The following is an 18539-nucleotide window of genomic DNA, read 5'->3' as shown; positions in this document are numbered from 1 at the left end:
GTATTCATGAAAAAGTATTGGAGGGTAGAGAAAAAAAGTGCTGTGAAGGAAAGAGGAAAAGAATGACAAGCTCAAGGGTTCAGATTTAAAAAGTTTAGTGATGGATCAATAGTAGCATGAGGGTATGGAGTAGTTTCTTTGGAGGCAGAAATAAGGTTTAAGCAAAAGAAGAAGGTAACTCTATCACAGTACCCAAAAGAAAGAGTCAGATGAATGGATTATGTGTTTATTTCTTCCCACTTTGGAGTGGAATTGATAATTCACAGAGTATATTTAAGTAGGTAGTATAAAACCATTTCCAAGTAGCTTTACAAATTTCTGTGGCCACAATCAACATTTGACAATTCCAGTCACATAAAATTTTTGTACTTTTTATCTGTTTTATTTATTTATTTATTTATTTATTCATTACATTTTTTTCATTCACTTTTGCTTTACTGTTATTGTGTATATACAACTGCTGAGTATTCAATGATACACACACACACACACACACACACACACACACAAACACACACAATGGTATATATATAATGCTAACATCTATAACATTATTTCCTAAAACATTTAAGTCAGCCAGCTGCAGCAACTTAGTGAGGTTGTAAGAAAATCAGCAAATCATTTTTCTTTATAGAAAATTTTATTAAAGGCTGAGAGTGTTTCCTAGCAAAAAAAGCATATCTGATTTCAATTTATAATATGAGAGAGAGAAAGAGAGATATCTTGCAAAATTAAAAAAAGTAATCAGTGACACTCTTAGTGTCAAGGATGTAAATAATTTAAAAATAATAATGAGCTAGTTGGAAAACACATCTAGGTTATTAACTGCTGCTTTGGAAAGTTAGTCTGCTCTCCATCATATAAAAGTGAGAGATGAATTCTTTATTAAAGTTTATATAAGTAAAAAAGGAGTTTTAACACAGCTTTTAGCTGATCCAGACTGGGTCAACTTTAGTGGGTTATTAGGGTTCTGCCAAGATGATAGATCCTTGAGTCATTTGGAATGATGTGATTTTATCTAGTCTTCAAAAACAAAGATTAAGGTCTAATATAAATCAGGCTTGGCAAAGAAAAAAAACATCTAAATGAAAAGTCAGTATATGAATAAACACATAAAACAATATTTAAGAAAAAGTTAACATTCAGATTTATGCAATTATATAATCACCAGTAATGTAAAAACAATTACTACTAAAGAAAAAGTGAATTAATAAAGGAACAAATAAATAATGGAAAATGAAAAATGTAAAGGTACATGGAAATGGTGTTTTCCTGCTTACTGAGATATACTCTATGAACTATAAATTCCACTCCTAGGTGGGAAGAGTTGAACACAGAACCCATTCACCTGGCTCTCTCAATTGGGAACTGTGCAAAAAATTACCTTTTCTTTCCCTCCAAATTTTATTGCTGCTTCCAAGAACACTATTCCTCTACATTCATCCCACCATTGTAGACTTGTAGCATATGAACCTGTCTACTGCTCAAGTTTTTCTATTTTTTTTATTGCTCTTTTTCTCCCTACTTCCATATAGTCCACCGATACTTATTTTGTAATGCAAATTCTACATACTCAGCAATCTCCAGTCTTACATCTTACCATTTTCTGCCTTGTGCATGACCACTTTGAGATCCCCTCCATCAAAACATCAATAGTCCAAAGTGATCAGATTTCAGGGGAAAATATGCAGAATATTAGGGATCAGTTACACAACAAGAAAGCTATAAAAATTGGGCTTCATTTAAGGGTGAAAATAAAAAGAAAATCTATAGACTTCACTAGTTAAAATAAAGGATCCAAAATTTATGAGTGTCAATAATTTGAATTATAACTGTGAGTCACTTTTTTGGGGGGAAGGGATATGGGGACATTGCTAATGAGTTTAAAGCTCAAACTGTTTTTTATGAGACAAAGAACAGAGAAGTTGAAAAAAATTAAATAAATTGTGATATCATTTTCATAAATATAGACATATTTATTCACAAATTGCTTTAACCTTATAAACAGTTATGAATGTCTATGCACTTCCTTCTGGGATAGGTCCTAGTATTGGAAGAAAACTTTGCCTTAAAATAACTGCATTCACAGACCCTCTAATAATAATAATAATAATAATAATAATAATAAGAAGAAGAAGAAGAAGAAGAAGAAGACGAGAGGTGGGGATGATTTAAGAATTGTGAAGCATACCTGTAATATAAGTTACTTGAAAAGCCATCACGAGGAATTTTATACACTATCTGAAGACATATATGTATAAATTATATATAAAAAGTGTTTATGAGTTCTGTAGTGAGGGTGCACAAGTCCAATACACAGTCTTTATTTTTTCTTGAATATTTTTTGTTGTAGATGGACACAATACCATTAGTAGTTTGTTTGTTGGTTGGCTTTTTAATGTGGTGCTGGGTGTTCAACCCAGTGTCTCATGCATGCTTGGGAAGCACTCTACCACTGATCCATAACCCTAGTTCCCAAAGTCCTTTACTTAATTTTTTTTGGCAGGAGTGTGTGTGTGTAGTGCAGGGAATTGAATCCATGGCCTTATATAAGCAAAACAAGCATTCTACTGACTAAGCTATATTCTCAAGCCTGATCTCTAGTCTTTTAAAAATGACAATGGAGAAGCCTATAATTCAGACTTTGATTCTGCACCCACTTGACTCAGGTTGGAGGCATGACCTGAATCCTTGACTAATCAGTCTCTTAGGTGATAACTCTCCAATCCTCATGCAGCTGGTGATGAGGGAGCAGGTTTCCATAATCTTCAGTTCCCTTCCTGTCTGGAGCCCACCATTTTTTCAATCTTTTGTAGGCTTTCTGTCCTGGATCCAGAGCCCAGGTGTCTGTGCTATGCAAAATCTGAAAACAAATCACAGGGAGAATGCTGAGAACCCTGAAAACCAGAAAATGGTAAGTGTGCCTTGCTATCTTGAGACTGGGTAGGAAGGTGGCTTAAAGCTGACAGGAGTGGCAATGGTGGAAACTGGCAATTGTGTCTACAGACTCCTCGTGGTCCTCTCCAGAATCTTGTGGCCAGAAGGTCTCTGTTGGGCAGCTTAGCCTTCACTTGCCTCTGACTAGTCTAGTGAGGCTTAGATTGGCAGTTGAAAACCTGGGCATTTTTTTCATAATTGTATGGTGTTTTCAGCTTCTTTCTAAAGCCCTTTATGGGCTTCCATGTGCCATGAGTCCAGCATGTCTCCAGATTGCATGGTGAAGACTGAGATAATTACCAGGAGAGAACTAAAAATCCATTTATTGTATTCATGCATGAGAGAGGCTGTTGATTTTAGGGCTTGTTACTTGTGAGGGTTTGTTTGTTTGTTTTATTTTGTGTGTGGGGGGGGTGGGTGGGTGTGTGTTGTTTTCTTTTTTGGTGCCAGAAATTCAACCCAGAGGCATTCATCCACTAATTCACATTCCCACCCCCCTTTTTAAAATATTTGTATTTAGATACAGGGTCCCTTTGAATTTCTTTGGGCCTAACAAATTTGATGATGCTGGCTTTTACTCATTCTCTTAATGAGTCCTGAGATTTTTGAATGTAGAGGAAGCAGTATCTCAAATCCAGAACAAAAATCTGAAATCCAGAACTTCAGTGTAGCTCTCCATAGGTCTCAGAATAAACCCCTAGTTTTCTAGCTCTCTGTTCACATATCCAAAACTATTGTTTTCTGTTCACAGTGACTTAGTATAAAATAGAATAGATAGTATAATGACCATGTAATCAGGATAATGGGCCTCACTCAACCACACAGCTAACTGAAAGTTATGTTAATGAGCACCATTAAAGCCTATTTCAAATGTAAAAGACCTTGTAGCCCATTTGTGGGAACACCTTTAACAAAGTCTTTTGTCCAGGGGTTATTCCTGATTGAATTTGAAGAAAAAAGTATTGGTCACCAAAGGAATAAAAGTTAACCCATATGGTAGTCAGGATGCCTTTTCCAAAGCCTATTCTAAATGCATTATGATTTCCAAGATGACACACAAAATGAGTTGTTTTTTTTTTTTTTTTCTGGTATCATTCCTCATACCACATGGTGGGAGTTCTATTTCTTAAATACAATAGCCACTATCCTAAAAATTCACATTGATTTGACACACAGTCCCTTCTTATACAGCATGAGGACTTGTTGGGGCTGGCTGTCTTCACGAGCTCAACAATGGAAGGGGTCAGATTCCAAATTTTCTGTCTCCCACCTTAAGCAGTTTTTCTCCTGCTCCTAGGGTCCTAACCAAACTGACTGACCCCAGGGTGGTCAGGGAAGCAGTGGGTCTCACCTGATCGGCACCAATGTTCCATGGTTCATAGTTCACTCTCAGAGGTCCTGACAGGTGTGCAAAGCTGACTCTCTAATGAGCATTTGGTCCAAACAGCACAGCCTTGTTCAGAGAAGGCCATCGCTCCTGCTTCCTGCTCCTATTTTCTTGGAATCTGTTCCTGGCAGAAGAGCAGAACCTCACACTACTCACTTCTTCTTGCCCTGGCCAGCTGCCCCATCCAGCCAACATGTCATCTGTGTGTGCTGCAATTCTGTCTGGCCCAGCAGATGCCTTGTTCCACTGCCCCTCCAGTGCAGCCACCCACTGCACAGTGACCAAGGCCTAGCTATCTGCAGGGTAAATCCAGGCCAGGCACCTGTGGCCATGCCCTCCTAATAGGCAGATACACCTGGAACTCTGTGCGGTTGCCCTGGTTGGTCACATCCCCCTATCTAGTTTTGCTTCTTGTGTGGAAGGGTGTGGAACTCACAGCTCTGAAGAAACACCCTTGGGCTTTCCTTGCCATCCCCAAAGTACCCAAGTGTCTGATTCATGAATATCCCCAGTGCGGGTGTCTTGGAAAAAATAGCTTCTGGTATAAAGAGAGAAGGACCTTGATAGTGAAGATACAAATAAAAAGGAAAGCCACAAATTATTTTCTTACCCCTCTTTATGAAAAAGAGTAAGGCCAGAGACTAATGAGGCTGAGGTTGAAGGATCACAATTATAAAGCCAGCCTCAGCAACTTGGCAAGGGCTTGAGCAACTTAGTGAGACCCTGTCTCAAAATTTAAAAATAAATAAATAAATAAAAAGGCTGGGATGTGTCTAAGGGTTTAGGAACCTCTGGGTTCAATCCTCAGTAGCCACCCCCCCAAAAAAAAAAGAAAAAAAATCAGAGGGATTTGTAACTAATCTACTTACCATGAAAAAAAGTTGAAAACAGGAAGCAGAGGGGAAGAGGAAGAGAGGCAGCCAGCCTCTGGACCCTTCTTGCATCTTATAGAGGGGCCTGGGGAGCAGGGCAGCGCTGAATTCCCAGCCCTTGCCCATATGCACCTGCGCTTCACATCTCCCACAGCTACAGTCAGTGTGTCTAAGGGGTGGCCAAGTGAAAAGGCTCCAGCTTGAGCAGCTGCATCCACTTCAGAACTCAGGCCAAATTGATTCCTCCTGGCCCAGGGAGAAGCCACCTGCACTGACACATCATGACCCCTGCCCTGTGGCTCCAACTCCATCCAACGTGCAGTAGAGACTCTTGAACACAGAGCCTTTTCTCCTAGTTCGGAGGCACAGATGAAACAGAAACAATTGCTCATATCTGATGGCACAGCTCAGTGGGCTGGACACATGCATACTCCTGGAATATCCTAGTGAGGCACAGGTCTCCTGCCTTTCTCTTACTCCCCTGTGTGCTTTGCTTTGTTTTGCAAGAATACTTAACCTGAGAGCAAAAGGGCAAGATGCCAAATTTACCACATTCTGAATTATGGGCAGTTCAGATGCAGGAGATCTCTAGGTCTCACTCACATGGCACACATGTGAGCATGGAGCTTTGACCAACACCTATTCCTCACCACTCTCCCCCTGGTGACCATCATTTCTCAACCTCTGTAAGTTCACATTTTTAGGTTTCCTATGTAAGTGAGGTCATGCCAGATTTCTCTGTGTCAGGCTTATGGAATTCAGCACAACATCCTCTAGGTACATCCAAGTTTTTGCAAGTGTCAGCATCGCCTTTCTTTTCAGGTTGAATAATATTTCACTATAAAACCACCAATTTACTTATCCATCCATCCAGAGGACATTAAAATGGATTCTGTCCCTAGCTATTTTGAAGGGTATTCAGCAAACCCATAAGTACACACATCTCATCCACATGCTGATTTTATTTCTTTTGAATATATGCAGAAGAGGGCTTGCTGGGCCATATGGTCATTCTATTTTTATTCTTCCAAGGAACCTCCACACGGCTCTCCATGGTGTCTCCCCTTGCATATTTGCAAATCCTCAGTGAGTAATGCTTCATGGAAATTGAGGAGAGGGCAGGCTGGGGAGTCAGTCACAGCTGCCAACCAGAGGAGTTGTTCTCCCTGCAGCAGTGTGACCTCATCTTGACTAATTCTGGAACAACACGATTGATTTTAAATCTGTTTGTATCCTGTCCTCGGGGACAAAGTGTCTACCTACCTTTTGGCAAAGACAACAATCACAGAACTCCACCCCTGGCCCAAGACTGCAAGTCCTTTCCAGGTCCACATCCAGGCCCATCACCCTCATAGTGCCATTCATCCTTGAACTTGATAAGTATCAAAGTCAATGTCAGACAGACACCTTAATCTGGTTTGGGGGTCTCCAGAGAGGAGGCCTGGGGAGCTTGTGGCCAGGGACCAGAGGCCAAGGGTGGGCACCATGTGGCAACTTCCACTGAGAACCCCTTATGTGCCTTCCTGGGTTGTGGTCCCAGGGACTGAACCCAGGGGTGTCTACCCACCAACCATCCCAGCCCTTTAGAGACAGGGCCTCGCTGAGTTGCTGAGGCTGGCCTCCACCTGGCAAGCCTCCTGCCTCAGCCTCCTGAGGCACTGGGATGACAGACACACCTCACCGCATCAGGCTCCTTCGGACTTTCCAAGCCATCCCCCTCCCCTGTGCCAGCAAACACCTACTGCGGGTGTAGCCTTCCCAGATGGCTCCCCAATGGGGCACCTTCCCACACTCTGCTCCTCTTCTGATGGGAAGCAGGCGGCAAAGGAGCTGAGCGAGCATGGCTACGACTCAAGGGCGGGGAGTGGGCAGTGCAGGAGGGGGGGGAGTAGCCACAACCCAGGGGCGGGGGGAGTGGGCGGGGCGTGGGCGGTGCAGGAGGGAGGCAGGGTGAGTGGGGCGTGGGAGGCACAGGAGGGGGGGCCGGGGCGCCGGGGTGAGCGTGGCTACGCCTCTAGGGAGAGGTGTGGGCGGGGGTGTGGGCGGAGCCAGGACTGCGCTGTGCAATTGCATCTGCACGGGGATGCTGCAGCCTCCCGGTTTCTGACCACGCTTTGCTTTGAGGCGAAGGGCAGAGCCCCCAGGAACTGTGAGGAGGCGACAGCGTATCTCCACTGCGGGTTTGGTGAGGCCCAGACGACCCAGCCAAGGTCCATACCCCATCCCTGGTGGCAGCTGGGCTCCTCCAGGAAGGGCGCAGCTGTCCCCCGGCCCGGTGGCCGGCGCTGCGCTGCGGGATGCCCCCGACCTCCGTGGCCCCATGCCGGTCTCGCTGTGCTCAGGGCCACTGCGGAGCCGCTGGAATGCATCCGAGTCGGGTGGGGTGCACGCAAGCCCTGAGAACCTGATAGCTTGTTGCCACCAGCACTGCGTCCTGAGTGCGACAAGTTCCCGCTTAGGGTGAAGAGTACAGGTGGCCTGCGGCCAGAGCTGCCCCTAGGCTGCCGAGCACGGGTGTCTTGGGTTTGGGATTCACCCCTGGGATTGGGACAAAACTGAACCCAGGGGCGCTGGCCACATCCCAGCCCTTTGAATTTTAAGACAGGGTCTTTCTAAGTTCAGAGGCTGGCCTCAAATTTTCCATCCTCCATCCTCAGCCTCCAGCCTAGGATTATAGGCGCCCGGCTCAGATCTGGGGTTCTCCAATGGCTGGGAAAGTCGGAAAGGGGTCTGCAAGAGACAATGATGGTGGCCCTAGAGGCTAAGTCTGTTGCAGGCAGGAGTGGGGTCAGGAAGCCTGCTTGGTTGTCACTGCGCTCCCGCCCCCATCCCTGCTGAAGTCCCTGTGGTCCTTGCGTGAGCCTGGTGCAGGAGCCGAGCCCTAGGGGTCCCCTTGCGCGTCCCCAGGGCCACATCTGCCCTGCATCCCCTGTGTTCCGCATGGTGTCCTGCGACGTCCTTCCCCAGGGCTGCTGGTATTCCCATTAATCACATGAGGCTGACAGTGCAGACTTGCAGGCTGGCGGCATGACGGTGGTGGTGACAGCAGGTGATGGAGAGGACAATCGGTGGGCGCCCATTGGCCCATCTTACTGCACAGCCTGTTGATTACCACCTATGGCGATGATGAGGGCAACAGAGGCCTCCTGCACCAGGCTGCAGGCCTGCTGTCTTCCAAGTGGGAGGTGGCAGTTTGGTGAATCGCCCTGGGGAGGGGATAAGGCACAGGGCTGCCCGATGGGTAAGCAGGGAGAGGGGTGGCCGCTGCCCTCAGTGCCTGGCTCTGCTTCCCAGGAGGCCTGGGACCAAGGGAGTCTGCTGTTCCCTCCCCTCAGTGTAGCCCTGGGACAGCAGCCCTGGGTCTTTCTCCCAGTGGGGACACTGGGTGGAGCAAGTACCTTCACCTGGTCTGATCCTATGGGCTCTGAGGCCCTCTGCAGACCTTGGGTTCTTATCCCCCAAAAGGAGATTTTTCTTCTAAGCCCAGCATCTGGGAGGGGATGGTGGAAACGGCCTGGAGAGGGGGGGTGTCTCCTTGTTGACAGACTGCCAAGTCCTCTTCCTGGAGGGACCCAGATTGGGGGCGCCTCTCAATCCAGGCTGCTTGGGTGGCTGATCACACATCACCTCCCAGGTCCATGGGATATGGTCACACACCTCCAGCAATAGGAGACGGAGGCCCATCTTACAGATGGGGAAACTGAGGCTGAAGAACAGAAAGGAACCTGGCTTGGTAACAAATACCAGCATTTTGGGAGGCTAATGGGGGAGGATTGAAAGTTGGAGGCCAGCGTCAGCAATTTACAGAGGTCCTGAGCAACTCAGAGAGACCCTGGCTCTAAATAAAATATATAAAGGGTTAGGGACGACGGGGTTAGTGTGTAAGGGACCCAGGGTTCAGTCCGTGGTCCTAAAAAAAAAAGCCCTTCCTGTCCTGGGTTCTCACTCCCACAGGGCCCCCTGGGAACCAACAGGAAGCTGGGATTGATGGGCCTCCCAATCCTGTACTTGGAGGCACCCCAGAGCCTGGGCCCAGCTGTGACCAATTCAAACACTTCAGGGGACCAGCCCTCCCCCTTCACCTAAACATCACAACCATTTTTCAGGCTGTACCTGAAATAGTGCAAAAAATGGGAGTGCTGTCATGGCCGGTAGATGGAGTGTCAGCGCAATAAGATGTGACAGATACCCTGCTCTGCCCGGGCTGTGTCCGTTTCATAATGGAGGGAGAGACTTCCCCCCATGGAAGAGGGGTCGCTTGGAAAAACTGCCTCTGGGAGATGAATGTGACCATCAGGCCCAGTGGCTGGGGAGTCAGAGGAGATCCAGGCCACCCAACCTGCCCACCCAGGGCCACCTCTGCCCAGAGCCAGCTGGCCACCTGAGGAGCAGGAACAGAAGACTACACACCTCTCTGGTCACCAGGGCACCTCTGTCCCAACCCACAGCTGGGGCCTGCTGTCACTGCGGCCTTTCGTCTGTTCCTGGGAAAGGTTGGAGCCTGGGTCAGAGGAGGGGCCAGGCCGAAAACTGCCCTTAGAGGTCAGATCTGAAGACGCGCAGCAACCTCCAAATACCCAGGACTCAAGTGAGACCAGTTCCACGCACCAAGGGAGGGGGTGCGGCCCAGGGTGCTCTGGACTCTCACGGCCAGTTGTCTTCCATCTTTTGGGGGGGGTATAAGGGATGGAACCCAGGGTTATTCAACCCTGAACCCCATCCCCAGCCCTATTTTATATAATATTTAGAGACAACATCTCGCTGAGTTGCTTAGGGCCTGGCTAAATTGTCGAGGCTGGCCTCCAATTGTGATCCTCCTGCCTCATCCTCCGGAGCTGCTGGGATGAAAGGCCAGCCCCACTGCACACACCTCCTTGGAAATTTTGACGACCATGTGAGGCCCTGGGTTCGATGCCCAGTGCCACAGTGGGGGAACATAGAATTTTAGAACAGTTTTAGATTTGCAGAACAGTGTGACAGTGGAAGTGCGTTACAGTGTGCCACCCATCATCCTTTGTAATTGGCACCCAGTCACCACCTGTACCCACTGCCTTCGTTTTACCTGATGCCCCTTTTTTGTCCTAAAATCCCAGCCAGGGGCCTTATTGTCCCATCTCTAGAGGCTTCTCTGGGCTGTGACCTTTTCTTCAATGGCCCTTGTTCTTGGTGACCTCAACAATTTGGGGGAGGACTGGTCAGGTGCTCTGCTTGTGTCCCTCAGCTGAGCTCATGGCCTGATCGGGACCCTGGGTGTGGGGAGTCCACCATACCCTTGTGTCTGCAGAGGTGCTTGCTGTGGATGCGTCTAGTTGGCTTTCACTGCCAACTCCTGGCTGGGTTGAGGGGATGCTTCACACCCACCCGGTCCCTTCTCTCCTGTCCACCTGTGAAGGGTGGTGTCCTAGGCTCAATGGCTGCACATTTACCTCAGTGACTTGGAACCCGCAGGTGGCCAAGCTCAGTCCCCTGTGTTGACCAAGTTCCTCTGACATCAGCGTGACTCGAGAACGTCACTGCGCACTGGGTGACAACCCAGAACGACTCTCTGGTTGCTCAGGCTGGACCAACTGGGCCGTTGATAGCCTTCTGTTGGCTCCTGGGTCCGTTCAGAGTTTCCCCATCACTGAGCACCTCAATGTTAGAGGGCCCCTGAGTGAGTGGAAGGGGGAAGCACCTGACAGCTGGCCAGTCCAGAAGGTTCCTCCCCAATAGGCTGAGCACAGTGTTCACGGGCAGGACATTAGCTGTCAGGGTGTAGGGACATGGGATGGAGTAGACGAGGAGATGGTGGGCAGAGGTGGAGGAAGATAATAGAATTTCATTTGATGAGACAAATGGAAGGGAGGGGCGGGATTGGGAGACAGGGAAATGAATGGACGTCCCTTTCCCATGTTCCCATAGGAACACACAATCAGGGACACCCCACAGCAGGGCCAGCTACAGGAATGAAAGTCACATCCCATGTAGATGACATGGCAGGTTGCACACTGCTGTCATGGGGAGCTAAGAAGAACAAAATCACAGACAAACCTGTGTTCCCACCTATGACATGGGACAAGGTGCGATTTCAAAAGATGAAGCGGGCTCTGCTGGCCTCTGGGAGCCAGTGTGAGGGAGCTGACACTCAGGTCACCAGAGCGGCCCCACTTTCTCAGGCCTTTGCTCCCCACAGGAACATTGAGCCTCAGAGGCCCACGGAGACCCTGCCCATCAGGTAAAGGGTAGCTGTGGCCTTCAGTCACTCTGCTGTCTCCTCCCAGGGGCAACATGCACTCCCTTCGTCCCATCCTGAGTTATGATGTCATGGGTGGTAACAGGCCCAGGGAGAAGGGACAGCTGGCAGCACCTACCTGATAACACAGTTGCCTCGGTTGGAGGCAAAAATCACTATGGGGGCAATGGAAGATTCCAGGGCTCAGTGAGCAAGGTAAAGCACTCTATGTCTAGCATGTGCACCTTGTCCATGAACAGCAACTGGGGACCAGCTCAGCCATGCCCTGGTCAATGTACTTGTTCACCACCTAGTTGATCTCACCTCGGACAGGGTCCCAACCAGTGGGAGAAATGCCACCTGCTGTCTTCTCCCCACCTCAATTCCCTCCAGACCTAACTCTTCAGCCTGGATCTCCTACTAGCTCTCTGACCTCAGGCTGGGTACTGGACCCATTCCAGGTTTGCTGAAATCATTTGAAAACAAGAATCATGCCAGGTTTGGTGGCACATGCCCACAACCCCAGCATCCTAGGAGGCTGAGGCAGGAGGATCGCAAATTGGAGGCCAGCCTCAGCAACTTAGTAAGGCCCTGAGCAACTCAGTTGTGACCCTGTTTCTGAATAAAATACAGAATAGGGCTGGGCACAGGGCTCAGAGGGCAAGAATCCTTGTACTCTCATCTAAAAAAAAAGAAAATAGGCATCATCACACCAAAATGCCACAAAAAGCCTTTTGTTGAGCTGTGTGGGGTGCAGTGTCCAGGAACTGCCCCAACGAGCCCCAAGCCTGATGCTGAGACTCCCCACTTGGGAGCCCCAGGGAGAAGGTTTTCATATGTGAATTATCCTCTGCTGCACTCAGTCAAGGAGCCCTTTTGGGGGCCCTGTGTGACAATGCTCAGGTTCATTAACTTTCCATCAAGTGCAGTTAGAATCCTCTCCCCAGGAAACCTGAGCAAGGAGGGTCAGAGTAGGCCCAGCCTTGGCCCCAGAACCATCAGCCCCTGCAGAATGGGAGGCCTGCCTCAGGTCTCAGCCCTCCCCTTCCAAACCAGCGCCTCCTGTCATCAGGATGGAGCTGTTCCCAAAGAACCAGGATCTGAAGCTTGTCCTCACCCAGAGCCATGACTCGAAGGTGTCAAAACCAAGTTTAGAGACAGATCTGCTCTTGGTCACTCATGGAGGAGCTTAGGCTGCTGCAAGTCCTCAAGGCAACAGTGGATTCATGTTGAACTTACATTTTCAGGGAGTAAAGAGGTAATGGGCCAGAGAAGGACATAAAATTGGGGAAGAGCCAGGCGCAGTGGCACATGCCTCTCATCCCAGCAGCCCCAGGGGGACTGAGGCAGGAGTATCACAAGTTGAAGGCCAGCCTCAGCAACCTAGCAATGGCCTAAGCAACTCAGACAGACCCTGTCTCTAAATAAAAAATAAAAGTGCTGGGACGGGGCTCAGTGGTCGAGGGCCTCTGAGTTCAATCACCGGCATCAAAAAAAAAAAAAAAACATAAGTCCACAAAGGAGCAAGGGAGACCCACTGCCTGGTGTCAAAGTCAGCACCTTCCTGGTGCCTCAAAGGAAGCAGATGCTGACCTCAGTGGGGCCAGAACACACAGTGTGGCCACGGCATCTAAATGGAGTAAAGACGCAGAGCCGCACAGTGGACAGCGCTCAGAACCGGGAGCATGTCAGAGGCAGCGCCTCAACTCGGCTCTGGGCTCAGGCTTCACCACGTGTCCTCCCTGTGATCTCTGTCTTCTTTGGCTTCATCAACTGGCCCATGATGGACAGAACATCTTGTCCCCCTGTAGCAGAGAGGACTTTCTAAGGCAGCTACCAAGGCCCATGCTCCTGCCTCCTGTGTGTCCCTGATGTCACTCAACTTGGAAGCCTGAGGTGGACATGCTCAGGACAGCTCCCCTGGGAAGGATGAGGGGCTCCTGAACTCAGAGGGATATCCTCAAGATTTCCTGTGACCTGCAAGAATCAAGCAGAGTCGTGTATGGTGGCACGTGTCTTTAAAAATCATGGCAATTAGGGAGGCTGAGACAGGAGTACCGCAGTTGGAGGCCAACCTCAGAAACTTAGTGAGGTGCTGAGCAACTCAGAAAGACCCTGTATCTAAATAAAATGTAAAAAGGGCTGCAGACGGGGCTCCATGGGTAAGCACCCCTGGGGTTTAAGCTTCAGTTCAAAAAAAAAATAATAACCCCCAGCAAGGTAGGAAGAAACTCCAATCCCAAGAGTCTCTGGCATCTCCTGGGCAAAGCTCCAAGGGACAAAAAGCAAAACCAGATTCCCAGCAGAAAGCCTGTTCCTGGTGGGAAGGAGGAGGCCCCCCTTCAGGATGAAGAGCAAACCTGACTCTGTCCAGCGGGGCCCAGAGCAGCGCCAGCTGGGAGCTGGAGGACTCGGGGCTTGGGCTCTGCAGAGGCCGGAGCCTCCGTGAGGCTGTCTGAAGCCCTGTGAAGGCTCCCACCAGGAACCCCCAGCCCGGGGTGGAGAGCAGCCCCCACCAGGCTGGCAGGCGGCCAGGGGCAGACAATGCCCAGAGATCAGCTGTGACGGCATCTGGACATTGGGACAAAGGGGCCAAAGCTCATGTCGTACTCATTGCTGAGCCTCCCAGAGGGCCTCCAGGAGGACAACATGGCCCTGGCCACTGGTCCCCAGGGCCTTGGGCATGTGCTGGACCAGCAGGGCCTGTCCCTGGTGCTTGGCATGGGCCACATCCAGGTCATGCACCGTCCTGTCCTAGATGACCTCCTTCTTCTTGTGCACGTCGCCCTTGGGAAGGGCATGTCCTCATCGGCCTCCAGGGTGAACTCTGTGGCCTAGGATCTCCCTGCCTCTGCCAGCAGACCACTGGGCACTAGGACCACACAGAGCTCAGTGACAGAAATGCCCCCGCTGCCCACTGAGGTCCCCCAACTGCGCCCTCCGCCGGCACCCTGTGGCTTGGTGCCACACTGGGCTCCCAGACCCGCCCAGGCAACACCTGAGACTTTCTGGAAGATTCTTTCCCCTTTATTTTCACTCCTGATAAAGGAGCATCCAGGGGACTCACTGGAGTCAGGGTCCCGGGCTCTTCTAGGTGGTGATTTATGGGTGACACGAGGCCTGAAGCTCATCCATCAGCCATGGAGGCATGGCCACCACAGGACACAGCAGCAGATAGAGGAGGAGCCACCCGGTGCAGTCCCCAGGCTCAGCACTCAGGGACGGACATAGGGAGATAAGGGAAGATGGAAGATGCCACCTGGTGCAATGGGAAGGGACGAAGTCTGTCTGGTCCCTGTCCCCCACAGGGTTTGGGTCTTGAGCACTCTGCCTGCTTAAGTCACGAGGAGAGAAAGATAGAGAAAAGCCAAGTTGAGTTAGGTAAAGGGACAGCTGTTAACCTTCCCCCACCCAAACCCGCTGAGCAATATGACGCCCTGTTCACCCAGGTCTCCCTCTGGCAGACCCTCAGGCATGGCACTGTCCCCCAGGTAGCATACCTTCACAGCCCCATTGGCCTCCATGTAGATGACGTCCCTGGCCTTAACTCGCTTCTTCTGCAGACTTTCAAAAATGCTGGGGTTCACCTAAAACCAAACCAAACGAGACAAATGGAAACTCAGTCAACCATGAAGCACATTCCAGTTTCTTCTGATCCCGAGGAAAGGCTCCTTTCTGTAACAGACCTGGGGGGCCAGGCACAGTGGTGCACACCTGTCATCCCAGGGACTCAGCAGGCTGAGGCAGGAGGATCACCAAGTTGGAGGCCAGCCTCAGTAACTTAGCAAGGGGAGACTCTCTCTCAAAACAATACAAACCAAAATAAAAAGGGCAGGCTTCTGGCTCCCTGCTTAAGCACTTTGGGTTCAGTTCACAGGACTAAACACAAGAGAGAGACAGACAGACAGACACCTGAGGTAGCCAGCGACCCTAGGATTGGGGGGGTATGAGGGTATGTGGCAGGGCACAAGAGCCTGGACTGGGGGCTAAGCACACCAGGAGATGAACCTGAGGGTGAACGTGTCTGCTTCCAGGAGACAAGAGAATGTCACCATTACTCTTCCTTGCCTTGACTTCAGGGGTTGCAAAGTGGTAGGAGCATTCTCACAGGGACCCGTCTACCATTAGAGGGGACATGTGTCCTTGGCCATGCCCCACAGCACTCCCCAGGATCACCACTGCAGCTCCAGTCCTTGGGTTAGGGACACCAGAGCTTCCTGCTTAGCCACCTGAAGCTGCATTTGATGTGGCCCATGATTCCGGCTCTCTGGATCTCAGTCTTCTCCTCTATGTGAGAGCACCTAGAAGCACCCACAGAGGAGTCCAGAAGGGGAAACATAAGTTGGAATTCCCCCAAACTTTCTGGGTCAGGAGGCTGAGGAAGGAAGATCATAAAGGTGGAGGCCAGTCTAGACCACATAGCTAGGCCGTAGGGCTGGGGCACAGCTAAGTGGCAGAGCGATAGTTCACTATGGCCAGAGCCCTGGGTTTGAGCCCCAGGACCACAAAAAGCAAATCCTAGCACCCTCTGGTCCCCGGGGCTGTGCACACAAATCTTGGGGTGACGGTGTTCTATGGGGCCTTGCTCTTCCCGAGGGGTGTGCACTGGGAAAAGACAGAAGCCTCTGAAGGACCAAGCTGACAGACAGGTCCTGAGGCTGAGCTTCCAGGGCAGCTGCTACAGATGGCCACCCTGTGGAAACACACCTGAGCTCTGTCCCAGGCAGAGTCCAGTGTCAACACCCACTGCAAGGCTCCCTCGGCGGGAGGGGACACCCAAAAGGCCAATCCAGAAACAAAGTCGGTATGTGGTGGTCAAAGGCCAGGGGGAGGGAGAGCAGGTGGCCATTCATGGGAATGAGATCCCTTGGAAGGTCATGACAATGTTATAGAATTAAGATGGGGAGTGTAAACTATGTCATGCATCAAAATCCTCTGGGCCACACACACTTAAAATGGGTGGATCATGTTTCCAAATGCACCCCCAAAGAGCTGCCAGAAGCTCACTAGGGTCCAGCCTCTCTGGCTTCCTTGGGGCACTGTGCAAACAGGACCAGGGCTGGGGAGTCCCTAGGCCAAGATTCGTAAGCCTCCTTCAAACTCAGACACTTCACAACTCCACACAAAGCACCTGAGGTCCTTCTGTCCCAATATCTCATCCATGTGGGAAAACTGCCCAGAAGGACTTGGGTTTTGGGGTGCAGGTGGTACCAGGGATTGGACTCAGGGGCCCTCGACCACCAAGCCCTATCCCCAGCCCTGTTTGGCATTTTATTTAGAGTCAGGGTAACCCTGAGTTGCTTAGTTCCTTGCTTTGGCTGAGGCTGGCTTTGAACTCACGATCTTCCTGCTTCAGCCTCCCGAGCTGCTGGGATCAATGGTGGGTACCACCTTTGATTTGGAAGACAACTTTCCTCTTCTCCATTAGGCTATTTTCTTCAAGAAGCTGGATGATGCAGACCGATGGATGCCTCAAATTTCCACTGTGTTCCTGTGTCCTCTCTCCTACATGGAAGAGGACAAATTTTCTCTTTTCATCTCAGAAAAAAAACAGAAAAATAGCCGTTGGAAGAAGTGACATTTTCATGATCTCCATAAAGCACTGACCCAGAAACCACCTCAGAGAATCAAAGAACCATCCAATTATAAAAGGGGGAAAGATGGAGAGATTCTATGTTGAATGGAGAGTGGTCTAGAGATGAGAAACTGAGCCACAGAGAGCTCAGAGGACTCACAGGGGTCACCCAGCACCAAAGGACTCACAGTCACCCTGCCCCTCAGCCAGCACTGGATGCAGGATGACTGTGGAGACTCTTTCTGAGCCTGAGGCCTTGATCTGGAAAACAGGGAAATGAGATTCATGGCACCTGCACACACAGGCACACAGCTGCGAGGAGCCACAGGTAAAATACTTCCCCAAGCCTGCAGCAAGGTACCTGGCTATGTAGCAGAGGACAGGTACAGAGCTAGTGTGAGTCAATCATAAAAACAGTGAATGAGTAAAAATAGTATGAAAAAGAAAGAAAAAAGAAAACAAAATTATGTCCACTATGACTTTTTGGGGAGGTGAGGGGGCAGTACTGGGAATTGAACCCAGGGGTGACTTACCCCTGAGCCCCGTCCCCAGCCCCATTTTTTATTTTATTTGGAAACAGGATCTCCCTGAGCTTCTAAGGGCCTTGACTAAATTGATGAGGCTGGCGTCACCTTGTGATCCTCCTGCCTTAGCCTCCTGAGTGGCTGGGATGACAGGCGTGCTCCACTGTGACTGGGTGGCCAATAGTCATCATGTGGCAGGCGAGATGGAAGAAAACATTTCTTGACTTAATCACACAACTCCCAGGAGTAATAAGAAAAGAACGAGCTATCTCATGAAGGGAACTTCGTCCATGCCCTCTACGAGGTGTCCCTTTGTACTACACGATGTTATCCTGAGTGTCCCATATGGCATCTACAGTGCAGAGGCCAAAGAAAGAGGGACACAGAGGTCACACCACCTGCCCGTGCCACAGTGCTGAGGACAGGGCTCAGGACAGACTCCCCTTGATCTGCTTGATGCCCTTGGCTGTCTTGAGCCCTATGATCACGTGGCTGATGGTCTTGCCGTAGCCGCCCATGGGGTTCTCAGTCCCACATGGTGTCAGCTTGGTCATCTCCCCTCATAGACCTCCTTGGCCTCCTTTATCTGCAGCACTGGGAGGGATGGCCGACGGGGACATGGTGAGAAATGGGAACATCCTTCTCTTCACATCCATCTCCTCCTCACCAACAACCTTCTTACCTCAAACTGCCACAGCACAAGAACTGACAAGTCACCTTACAGTACAACGCAGTGACACCATCATGGGTGGAGAGCAACACTGCAGGGAGCGGTGGCCAATGCCTGTCATCCCAGCTTGGGAGGCTGAGGCAGGAGGGCAGGCTGGAGGCCAGCCTCAGCAACCCAGTGAGGCCCTGATAAACTCAATGAGACCCTGTCTCCAAATAAATTCAAAACAGGGCTGGGAGGTGGCTCCATGCTTAGGTGCCCCAGGTTCAATCCCTGGTGCCCCTCCTCAAAAAAAAAATTGAAGAGCTGAGGGTCACTGCTCTCCTGACAAATGGGGAGGTCACAGAGGACTTCTGCTTGCAG

General features: G+C 50.0%; 1 pseudogene; it reads right to left on the bottom strand.

The window, feature by feature from the left end:
* Window positions 1-11542: 11542 nt before the first annotated feature.
* Window positions 11543-18297, bottom strand: LOC144252634 (ruvB-like 1; annotated as a pseudogene).
* Between the last annotated feature and the right edge of the window lie 242 nt (window positions 18298-18539).

The sequence above is a fragment of the Urocitellus parryii genome, unplaced genomic scaffold (genome assembly GCF_045843805.1).
Source record: "Urocitellus parryii isolate mUroPar1 unplaced genomic scaffold, mUroPar1.hap1 Scaffold_49, whole genome shotgun sequence".
Taxonomy (NCBI): domain Eukaryota; kingdom Metazoa; phylum Chordata; class Mammalia; order Rodentia; family Sciuridae; genus Urocitellus; species Urocitellus parryii.
This window is presented reverse-complemented; position numbering and strand designations above follow the sequence as displayed.